The 10,450-nt window shown below is 46.5% G+C and overlaps 1 protein-coding gene across 2 annotated transcripts in view; it reads right to left on the reverse strand.

Annotated features, from left to right (window-relative positions):
• Slc38a1 (solute carrier family 38 member 1) overlaps window positions 1–10,143 on the reverse strand; it is an 88,301-nt gene extending 78,158 nt beyond the window's left edge. Inside the window, exon 1 of one of the 2 annotated variants that reach the window (XR_015446881.1) lies at window positions 8,008–8,587. The gene's annotated coding sequence lies outside the window, so the exon portion shown is untranslated. Of the gene's footprint in view, window positions 1–8,007 lie in introns of both variants that reach the window. The other variant, XM_087199943.1, reaches the window with a different exon arrangement.
• Window positions 10,144–10,450: the final 307 nt, after the last annotated feature.

The following is a 10,450-nucleotide window of genomic DNA, read 5'->3' on the forward strand; positions in this document are numbered from 1 at the left end:
TCTCAGCAGACTTTCCATGTTCCCGGCATCTCCAACTTCCATTGTACAGTGGTGCCTTGGTCCATGAACTTAATTCTTTCTACAATTCTGGTTGCAAACCAAATTGGATGAGAACTGAATAAAATTTCCCCATAAGGTCAATATTGAACTTAACCATTGAATTTAATTTGGTTCTTCTCCAATTTGGTTTGCAACCAGAATTATGGAAAGAATTAAGTTCATAAACTGAGGTATCAGTGTACTTTCAGCTTCACTCTCACAGCTTTGTGCACTGGCCTCTTAAGGGAACACTGCCTGGCCTCCCAGGCAGGTTCAATTCTGAAATCTAGGTGGAAGCCTCCCTGATCCCACAACTCTTACATTTTGAATATCTGTAAAACTAGCAAAGATGGACCATGTCAAAATCTGCCACCAGCTTTAGGAGTAGCCAGGGTCCCTTGCATCATGGTTGCAAAGGTCTCCAAGTATGTGAATGCCTGAGCACTATGATCCAAATCCCAAGGAACAAATTCTCTAAGCAGCCATTTTCTTGTAGCATAGGGCAGAGGGCCCTTTCCTCAAAATCTTTGAATTCTGCATTAAAAAAATTGCTTTTGTTTTTTTGAAATAGGGTTTTGCCATGTAGTTCAGCCTGGCCTTGAACTCACTATGTACCCCAGGCTGGCCTTGAACTCACAGCAATTCTCCTACCTCAGCCTCTCAAGTGCTGGGCTTACAGGCCTGTGCTGCCACGCCCAGCTGATTTTTGCATTTTTCAGCCTACCATAGGAGGGGCCTTCCTGGTTCCTCACATAACCTCAAGCTATGTTTTCTATTGTCCTGCTGTGCAGTACTTGGCTTCTTTTTAGTACTAATCTTTTCAGCAAGCACACTCTACTCTGCTCCAACTTTGCAAGCCATTTCTTTCTGGGGAAATGGAAAACTTTTCAAATGGGCTTTTTGCTCCTGACTTTCAGGATGAACCTGGCTCAAGTAGCAAGCAATAGCCATGCTATAGCCTGAATGTTAGGCTGGCTTAAAATTTTCTCCATCAATTAATTAGTCTGCCACCCTTAATCTCAGTTTCCCACAAAGTTTCAAGACATGAGCAAAATGTAGACAAATTTTCTACCAGAGGATAACACACATGTTCTGAAGTCCAGCTGCCAATGGAGTACTTGTTCCCAACTGAAACTTCCTAAGCCTGGCCTTTACCTTCTGCATTTCTATCAGCATTCTGGTATTCTGAACTCTGACCAGGATCCTCCATCAAGCTCAGTTTACAGCACTCTAGAGCATCTTTAACAGGCATCTTGAAGTCTTTCCAAGCTCCTTTCATAAACTAGTTCCCTATGACCAGGTATAGTTCCAGCAACAACCCCACTCCTGATACCAGAATCTGACTTAGTCATTTTTCTTGTTGCCAGGACAAAATACCTGGCACCTGCAGCTAAAAAAAAGAGGTTTACTATACTGTTTCAGTCCACAGTCAGCTGGCTCCAAGCAAGAATGGAGTGGAAGAAAAGTGTAGCAGAGGACAGCTGCTCAAGGCATAGCAGTCAGGAAGCATCCAGTATTAAGGGAGAAGCTGGGAAGGAAGATTAACTGTTCCTGGCAGTGCCCTGTGACCCAACTCTTCTGACCAGATACCAACTCCTAACAGCAAGTCAGCTCTAAGCCCTGATAATCTGATTACCTCCCAAGAACCCCACCTATGAGTGCATGAGGCTTTGAAGGAACATCTACATATAAACCATAATAATTTGTATACTACATTATGATTATGCCAAAACTTATGAAGGATGAAAGACAAAAATCCCCATTGGTGGGATTACGAATGATTTTTCTTATTTGTATTTTCCTCATTCCTAAAATGAACACATATTACTGTTGCTAAAAATAATAAAAGTTTTACCAATTTAAAAAAACTTGAAATGAAAACAACTTTGAACACAGAAATTTCTTTTCCTTCGCATGTATGTTTTTGTTCTAATGATATTTCCGATCAAGGATTGTTCTTGAACCAAAGACAATGGATAAGAATTTTATGGCTCAGTCTTAAGCATTAGTTAAGCCTTGACAGTTAATGCCTTACAAAATACTGTAGGAAAACCCGAAATATTGAGAGATCTAAGCAGCATAAAGTAATACATGTAAAGCAGATCATTTTTAAAAAGAAAACTTTAAAAATACACCTTTATTGGAAAAAAGAAAAAAGTAACAAAAGACATTTTATAATTCAAAACCAAGTGATGGTTTAGTCCTTGAACAATTCCTTTCTTCTCTTTGGGTCCCTGGAAGGTTGGGTGAACTAATGTTCTCTCAATGATCTCTCCCAGTTCTAAAGCTTTCTGACTCCATAGACTCTTTCTTAAAGGTTCATTTTCAAAGATAAGAAGTGGACTTGTGGATACATCTTTTGAACAGCTGACTTAGTAGACCAGTAGTCCTCAGCTCTGACACGACATAGGAATTACCCCAGGAGCTTTATAAAAGTAAAAGTGATAAGGGGTGCCATATGTAATAATAATTTCCAACTTAATGAGTTTAGGACAGGATCCAAGCATGGGTATTTTAAACACTCTCCAGAGGATCCAAATGTACAGCCAGGCTTATGATCTACAGATTCAGATTAAAGGCTAAAAACAAATGTACCCAGAGCCCCAGCAGACAAGATAAATGAACAAAGAATTACTGGTCTTAAGGACCTGGAGAACACCTGTCATGCCTATTTCCAGCTTGCAGTAGAAATGAGCAAGATCTTCTGATTTTTTTTTTCAAGGGATGCCAAAAAACTAGTTTTTAAATAAAATTCTGATTTTTTAAACATTGGCAACTAACTCCAATTTAAAAAGAAAGCATAAGTCACACAAAATATTCCCACATCCTAATATGGCACTATAGTCACCAGTTTGTAGCTTAAACAAAGCAAGTTGAGTAAATTAAACTCAACTGTTTCCTCTGCTTTCTCTCTCTGTCTCTCCCACTGTCTCCTACTCTGAGCCTCTCCCATCTATGCCCGGGTCCACAGCCTGTCCTTTTCCTTTCCCTTTTCATTGTCTCTCTCTTTTCCAATCTTCTTTGTCTTTCCTAAGAGATGGAAACTGATACTTGAACATTAAATCTTTATGTGGCCCAAACTGTGTCACTAGACTGGCATCTAGGCCTGGGAAAAATTCAGGTTATAAATTGTAACCTGAGGCTGTGGCTCCATTATGTCAACAACTGGTTGGTTTAGTAAAATCAAGGGGAAGAATCAGTCAAGCTTTTAATATTGCATTTTTACTAAGACTTTATCAAGCAATACATGGAGATCTTCATTTAAGTTCTGGTAAGTTTTTGTTTTAAATCTAAGCCACTGTATATCAGAACCACCTCCATCGTTTGTTGTTGTTGCTGTTTTTAAAAAACTTCCATGTATGGGCATCATCCCATGGTAAATACATCTCTGGAGATGGAGTCTGGGCATAGGTAGATCCTAAAAGACACCCAACTGCGGGCTACCCACTCAGGACCCCTCCTGCCCCTCCGGAGCTTTCCTATCAATAAATATCTTCCTATTAAAAAAAAAAAAGACACCACATGAGTCTAATTCGAAACTAGTGCTGAGAATTACTAATCTAAAACTCTCCCACAGGCCAGGCATAGTAGCACATACCTGCAATCCCAGCATTCAGGAGGCTGAGGCAAGAGGATCACCATGAACTACACCTCGAGACCCTGTCTCAATCAATCGATCCCTCCCACTAACCTGCAGATTAGCAGTGTACGTGACTCCAGACCATTATTATCTTGAGTAATTCTTTTAACTTATTCAAGAATCTTGCCAGCTTGGTTCCTATATCTTCACAATTGACAAGGCAGGCAGTTCAAATACTATTATTAGCACTGGGCAGATGAGAAAGTGAGGCACAAAAATATTCAATTAGGCTGGGCAAGGTGGCATACACCTGTAATCTTATCATTCTGGGAGGGTGAAGCAGGAGGATTCCAAGTTCCAGCCTAGCTTTGGCAATTTAAGGACTCAGTGAGACCTTGCTTCAAAAATTAAAAGAATAACAAAAATATTCAATGACCTGCCCAAGGGTTCCCAGCTAGTTATTCACAAAGACACATTATAACCTCACTGGTCTGTTTCTGCCTCTGTCTCTCTACTCATGGTGGAGATGGAACCCAGGTCCCCATGCCTTCTAGGCAAGCTTTCTGCCACTGAGTGACCTCCCTAGTTCTCAGCCTTTTGACTACAAGCCCAGTGCGAGTTCCCCCAAACCATGTTGTCATGTTTCCTCCCTAACCCTATTCCACTTTATTACTGGAAAACCAATGAATATGTGATCAAATTCCAAAAATAAGCATAACAATGGCTTAAAAAAGACTCAACCTGGGGTTAGTGGGCCAAGATATCTTTTTTTTTTTGGTACCAGGAATCGAACTCAGGACCTTGCGCTTTCGAGGCAGGCAGCAGAACCACTGAGCGAAATTCCTGGCCCTGGCCAAGATATCTTTTTCTAAAGCCCATCTTGCAGTGGTGAATGTGCCTACTTCTCACACACACCTCCCCCATCCCCGCACCCCCTTTCAGAGACACATTCTCCCAGACACTGAAAACAGTAAGGTAGTTTCCATTAGGATATTCTTCTCTGAAAAGACCTTTTAAAAGATCAAATAGCTACAGAACAGCAAACGTAAGGGGAATTTTCCTGATCAACTTTCCCCCATTTCCTCTGAAAGAAAAAGAACCTGCAATTCTTTTTAATTTAGTATATATGAAGTGCCAACCACGTGCCAAAAACTTCATCAACCATTATCTTAATTAAATCTTTAGGATAACTCAGTAAGATAGGTACTGCTGCAGCCACTGCCACAATTCCTATTTAACAAATAAACAACAGCAACAAACAAAACCCAGAAAATAAGCAACTTGCTCAAGATCCCAGGGGTAATAAATTGAGACCCAGTGTTTAAATGTGATTCAGAGCCTAAAACCCTGATCCTGTACCTTTTACCACCTGGAGTGACAGTAATGCAAAAAGTGAAAGATTAACAAATCCTCATGAAAAAACCAGTTAGATGATCAGCCAACACTTCTTTCAAGGGGTAGGAAAATGGCATCTGGGCCAGATCATCCCCTAAAAATACAACTTTAGTAGGCATTCCAGTCTGTAATCCACACAGCTACTGGGGCAGAAAAGTGGCTGGGACAGCATAATGTAAACTGGGAGGAAAGAAACAGCAGAGAGAAGAGATGGAAATAGAGACAGTCAGACTGCAAAGTGTCGTGAGGGCCCGGTGCAGGAATTTAGACTTCATAGGCAGTGTAACCCCCCGCAGGAAGTTTTTTAAAGAGGCGAAGTCTTGGGCTGGGGATTTAGCTCAGTGGTTTTGCCGCCTGCTGCGCAAGCTCAAGGAGCCAAGTTCAATCCCCAGTACCAAAAAAAAAAAAAAAAAAGAGGTGAAGTCTTTAAAAATATGAATTGGATTTTGGAATATGAATTTAATGAAAGTGTCCTGATTGAATTAGGGGGTGCACAGCCTGATGCAAAGGAGAGCAACTGGAGAGGTGTAACCACCTCCTCCATTCCTAGCCATGCATGGGGCTTGCATCCTCCCCCAGCACCACTAGCATCTTCAAGGCACTTTCATATCTGCTTCACGATCCCTATACCCCAAGATTCGACTTGAACTGCTATGTCGTGGTCAGATGACAGGGATCTGAACTTGAGCAGTGGGGACAGAGACAAAAATACGGGTTTGAGGACATCCGCAAGGATCTGGTCATGGCTCAAAAGTGGAGCGTGGTAAGAAACAAAAAAAAGACTCCAGTGTTTCAAATTTAGAAGAAGAGAGACATATAATGAAATATAGAAATGAAGTGATGGACAACAACATCTCACACAAAGAGATGGAAGGGATGGCTTTGCCAAGGTCTCAAGCCAGTAAGTATTTATTAAGCAACTGCTATATGCTAGACACTAGGGGAACAATGAGTAAGATCAGTTTTTGGCCTGGAGTGTCACCCTAGGGCATGAAGGTAAACCTTTCAGAGCTTCCCATGATACAAAGAGCCCACTGCCAGATGCATGCCATAGGTTTCCCACCACTGCTAGGGAAAGGAAAAGACCAAAGCAGGGTAGCCAGACAACAGGCTCCTCTCCTTTCGTCCCAATCTTAATTCACTGAGGAATGTAAAAAATGTACATAAGCAAGAGGTTATGTTTTTAAAAAGTGAAAATGCCTCTAAAATCTATTTATCTCATCTGATGAATGATATTGCAGTAAAAGCTAAGTGTCACAAATACTTGCTGTTCCTCTGGCACACTTCTTCCCCTTACCACTCAAATAGCTTTTATCATTCAGGTCTCAGGACAAAAGTCTCTGCTCACACAACCCCATTTATCTCGAGGATCCTCCTCATCACATGACTCTTTTATTTCTTCACTGCCTTAATACCTGAAATTTATTTATGTATGCACTGATATAGTCTGTTTCCAGCGGGAGAAGGGAAGCTTCACAGAAGCAGGAACTTGATCTGGTTAATTGCTGGCAGTCACACAGCAAGCCCTTGGGGAGGAAACATTTACTGAATACTGTACATGGGTTGGAGGGGAGCAAACCTCATCAAGATAAAGACCTCAAACCAACTAGGTTTCCTGTAACATACTGAGAATTGAAGAGTTTGAAGAGCAAAGTTATTTCTGAGGCAGGGGTATGAACCAAAATCCAGGGGCTCAGATCGGATCAGTGTATGGACAATTTTGGTTAAATTACGGGAGTATCCACCCAGTGTGAGATATTTGACAATGAGGCCAGCCAGCTGCCAGCTCAGGTTTTATTTCCGTTGTCCTTCTGACGTCAGAAAAAGCACGAGTTGCTGCACAGTTTCTTCTATCAAGGTGACAAATTACATCTTCGCTGAACCCTGCATTCTGCAAACATTCTCCCCTCCCCCTCATATTTAAAACATGTAATAAACCGCTGCAGAGAAGTCAAATTCCCTTCCAAATGCACCCGGTTTTCTATAGGTGGGTCTTTTACTCTTACTACGTACATCATCGTAGGTTCGTCTGAGAAAGTACTCGAACCCAGAAGCACCTTGGTTTTCACCGAAGAAACAGGCTGGTAAAAACCCTGGGTCGCCGCCGCAGAGCGAGACACAAAGGACTCGAATTGTAGCACCACCTTCCCCGGCTGAAGGCAGCCTGTGAAAGGCAATGGGGACGGCGCGAAACGGTTACCGCGAAATTCCTTTTGCAGCCATAAGCACTAGTGCCTTCGGTGACTACAGCTCGGTAGGGACCCGGGGCAAGCGACCTGGCAAGTAAGAGGCGCCCACGAAGCCCAGTGACCGGCAAGGTTCGGGTGGGCGTAGAGGAACCCGACACTCGGGCTGTGTGGGGGTAATTATTGGGGGGCGAGGGCGGGGCGCAATAAGATCCAAAACGCATTTCCCTCGCGGTGCGAGCAGGCGAGTTTAAAGGCCTTTTGTGGCAACGTTTACGGACGCGAGGGAGTGAGATGCTGGGGGGGGGGGGTAGTTTAGACTGGAGGGGAGCGCGATCCGTGCCTACAAGCAGTGACCTTTTGTTTGCCGGCTCCAGCCGATCCGGCTCTCGGAAAACCTCTTTGGCCCTGACTTCATTTTAGAAAGAACTTTCTTCAAGGGAAAGGGCAGTGAGTCACAGCCAGCATCCTTTAGTAACCCCCCTCCCCCGCACCCGCCTACACCCCTCGTTTCCGACCGAGGGGCAGCGCGGGGCCAGGGCCAGCGTGCTCCTGTTTCCTCGCGCTCCCCTGCTCGGGCCCCCGACTCAGCCAGACCCCAAACCCCGCCGGCAACACGCAGGGGCGGGGAGGCTCGGCGTGGCGCGGCAGGTTTCCTAGGAAGGTGAAAGGCGCAGGTTCCCGGCGACCTTCAGGCGGAGTGGCGTGGCCGCCTCAGCTCTCCTCCTTTCCGGGCCGATTGCACCATCAGAATCTCCCCCCAGCACCAACCCCCACCCACACTCTGCTCGCCAGCCTCGCACTTACATCGGCACGCTCGGGCGCCGAGGGGCTCGGAAGGTCGCGCCCCTACTGGGGGGCGCGTCGCCCCTCCACACCCACGGCTGTGACGGCGTCGCCGGGAAAGTCAGGCCATTCCTCCCGTCCTGCGCGCCGTCTCCTGTCCGCCTGCGCGCCCGCAGTTTAACCAAAGCTGCGTGTCTACGAGCCGTGCCCATCACATGGTGTCTGCCGGCGACCGCGCCTTGTTGCCTCCCTCTCCCGGCTCTCTGAGGAGGCAGCGACTGCGACTGGCGGAGGCTGAGCGTTGGGGAAGGGGTGAGGGAGGGGGTGCGGAAGCGCGTGCGCCCGCGCGCGGAGGCCGGCACCGAGAGCTGAGGCCGCGCGCCACCCGGGCACCTGCCTGACGCCCTCCGGGGCCGGGCAACGAGCTCCGAACTCAGCTGCCGGAGCAGCTGGAGGATGGGAACCCTCGGGGCTGGAGGTGGGGCGGCCGAGCGGCTAACTGGGCTTGGGCGGGGGACAGGAGTGGTGCGCAGTCGAAGCGGGGGGCTGCATTTGGTGTGCGCCAGAGCGCGGCCGAGGCCGCAGGGGCGTGGGGCGTTGCATTATGGGAAGGGCGCCGCGTGAGCACGGCGGCGGGAGTGGCTGGTCAGCGCTTCCCCGCGGGCCGCGGTCGCTGTGGCGCGGTGCGTCGGCTCGGGGACGGAGCGCAGGCGCCCGGGATGGCGGGGAGGGCGCAGAAGTGGCCGGGGAAGAGGGGGCACGCGGACACGTTCGGAATCCTTTGTCCCTAGCCCGCAGCGGGAGGTGCCTTCCCTCTTCCACATCCAGCACCGGCCGACCTTGCCACCCCTCCCTGAGATCGGGGCTGCGGAGCTCTGTGTTGGGCCCTGGGTGTGATGCGACCTGAAGCACTTGCCGAGCTCCGAGCGCGCACCTGTCTAGGCGCGAAGAGGCCGAGAGTGGAGATTCCGCGTTACTCCGCCCCGAGGGCTGCGGCGTTCCCGGCCCTCCCAAGTCCGGACTGGGAGCGTTGGAGGATGCGGGAGAAGGATGGAGGGCGGGAGCTGCTGGGCCCGGTTCTCTTTCTTCAGCCTACTCTTTGTTTCAAGCACAGCCCCTTCTAACTGGGCACTTCCTTGTGAGGGACTCGTGTCTGCTTAAAATGGCGACAGGAAATCTCACCTGCGCGCCAATTAGTACAGGGCGAATTGACAGGGTGGAAACTGGAAACTTATATTGACAGGGATGGTTCCGTCGTGGTGTCTCATCAAAACAGGACAGGGAAGGTGAATCATAATCCATAAAGTCACCGGTCTGGAGTCTTTCAAGCCGGCAGATCGAGTAGTCAGTGTTGCAGTGGTTATTTCATCTGGGTCACTGCTGGAGACCACGACAGAGAACAACCCAGCGGAGCTCCTCCTCATTATTGACTAAAATTCTTATTCCCTTCGAACGGAAGTGGATGGCCTTAGTTAGTTCAACAGTGGCTTCCTGAGAGCCCAGTTCAGAAGGCGTGTTCTTGACTTACCTGAGAAACCGAAAGGTCCGTTCAAACAAGGGGAAAGACAGGCAGCCTCGCTCAGCGGATCCGCAGTTTCTTAGACTCGTATTGCTTCCCTCACCAGCTTAACTATTTTTGTCCCGGTGCTGTTTTCCTAGTTGGAAGGAAAAAAAAAAGATTAATAGTAGACACATCAGAGTAATATTCTGTAGGTCATCTACTTTCTACCTTTTTGCCTAGAGGAAGTTAATTTAGTGTGAAATTACTGAGGTCAAGTAGGGTGCACTTTGCCTGGCACAAATAATTCCTATGAATCAGGTAAGAAATTAAGTAGGTAAAAAGGTAAATCGTGAGCCGTAGTTCAGTAACTCAGTTAAAACGTTTATCTTGTTAAAGGCAGAATATATATTCAATATGTGTTTAAGAGAATCAGATCTTAAGCTTATCTTTTGGTTCCAGTTTTAACTTACTTGCTAGTTCCGAGTATACCAAAACATGCAGTTACTTAGCAGTTTTTGAACTGGATTAAATAGTTATGAATTGAGGTCTTACTGTTTGCCGGGTACTGTGCTAAAACTTTCCATGTAGGGCCCGGGATTTAGCTTAGTGGTTCCACCGCCTGCCTGGAAAGGGCAAGGTCCCGAGTTCGATCCCCAGTACCAAAAAAAAAAAAAAAAAAAAACTTTCCATGTAAATATTTTCTCATTTAATCCTTTTCCCCCTTCAGTTAGATATTACTTCTGTATGAACAAGAAAGGGTGTTCAAAGAGACTTCATTGGCCCCATTTACATAAGACAGCAAGTAGTGAAGGGGAGAGCTATTCCCTTTCAGGTCTGATTTCAAAGTCCATACTCAGTCTTAACCACAGAGCTTCTACCCAATTTGCAATCAGATGAGGATCTCCACCCCTCCTCTGGGTTTTAGTTGACCACTAGGAAGTGAAGGAAACCGTGAGGATTGTT

This window comes from Heterocephalus glaber, unplaced genomic scaffold (genome assembly GCF_053883595.1).
Source record: "Heterocephalus glaber isolate CG9 unplaced genomic scaffold, H.glaber_assembly_v1.0 deba00001733, whole genome shotgun sequence".
Classification (NCBI taxonomy): domain Eukaryota; kingdom Metazoa; phylum Chordata; class Mammalia; order Rodentia; family Bathyergidae; genus Heterocephalus; species Heterocephalus glaber.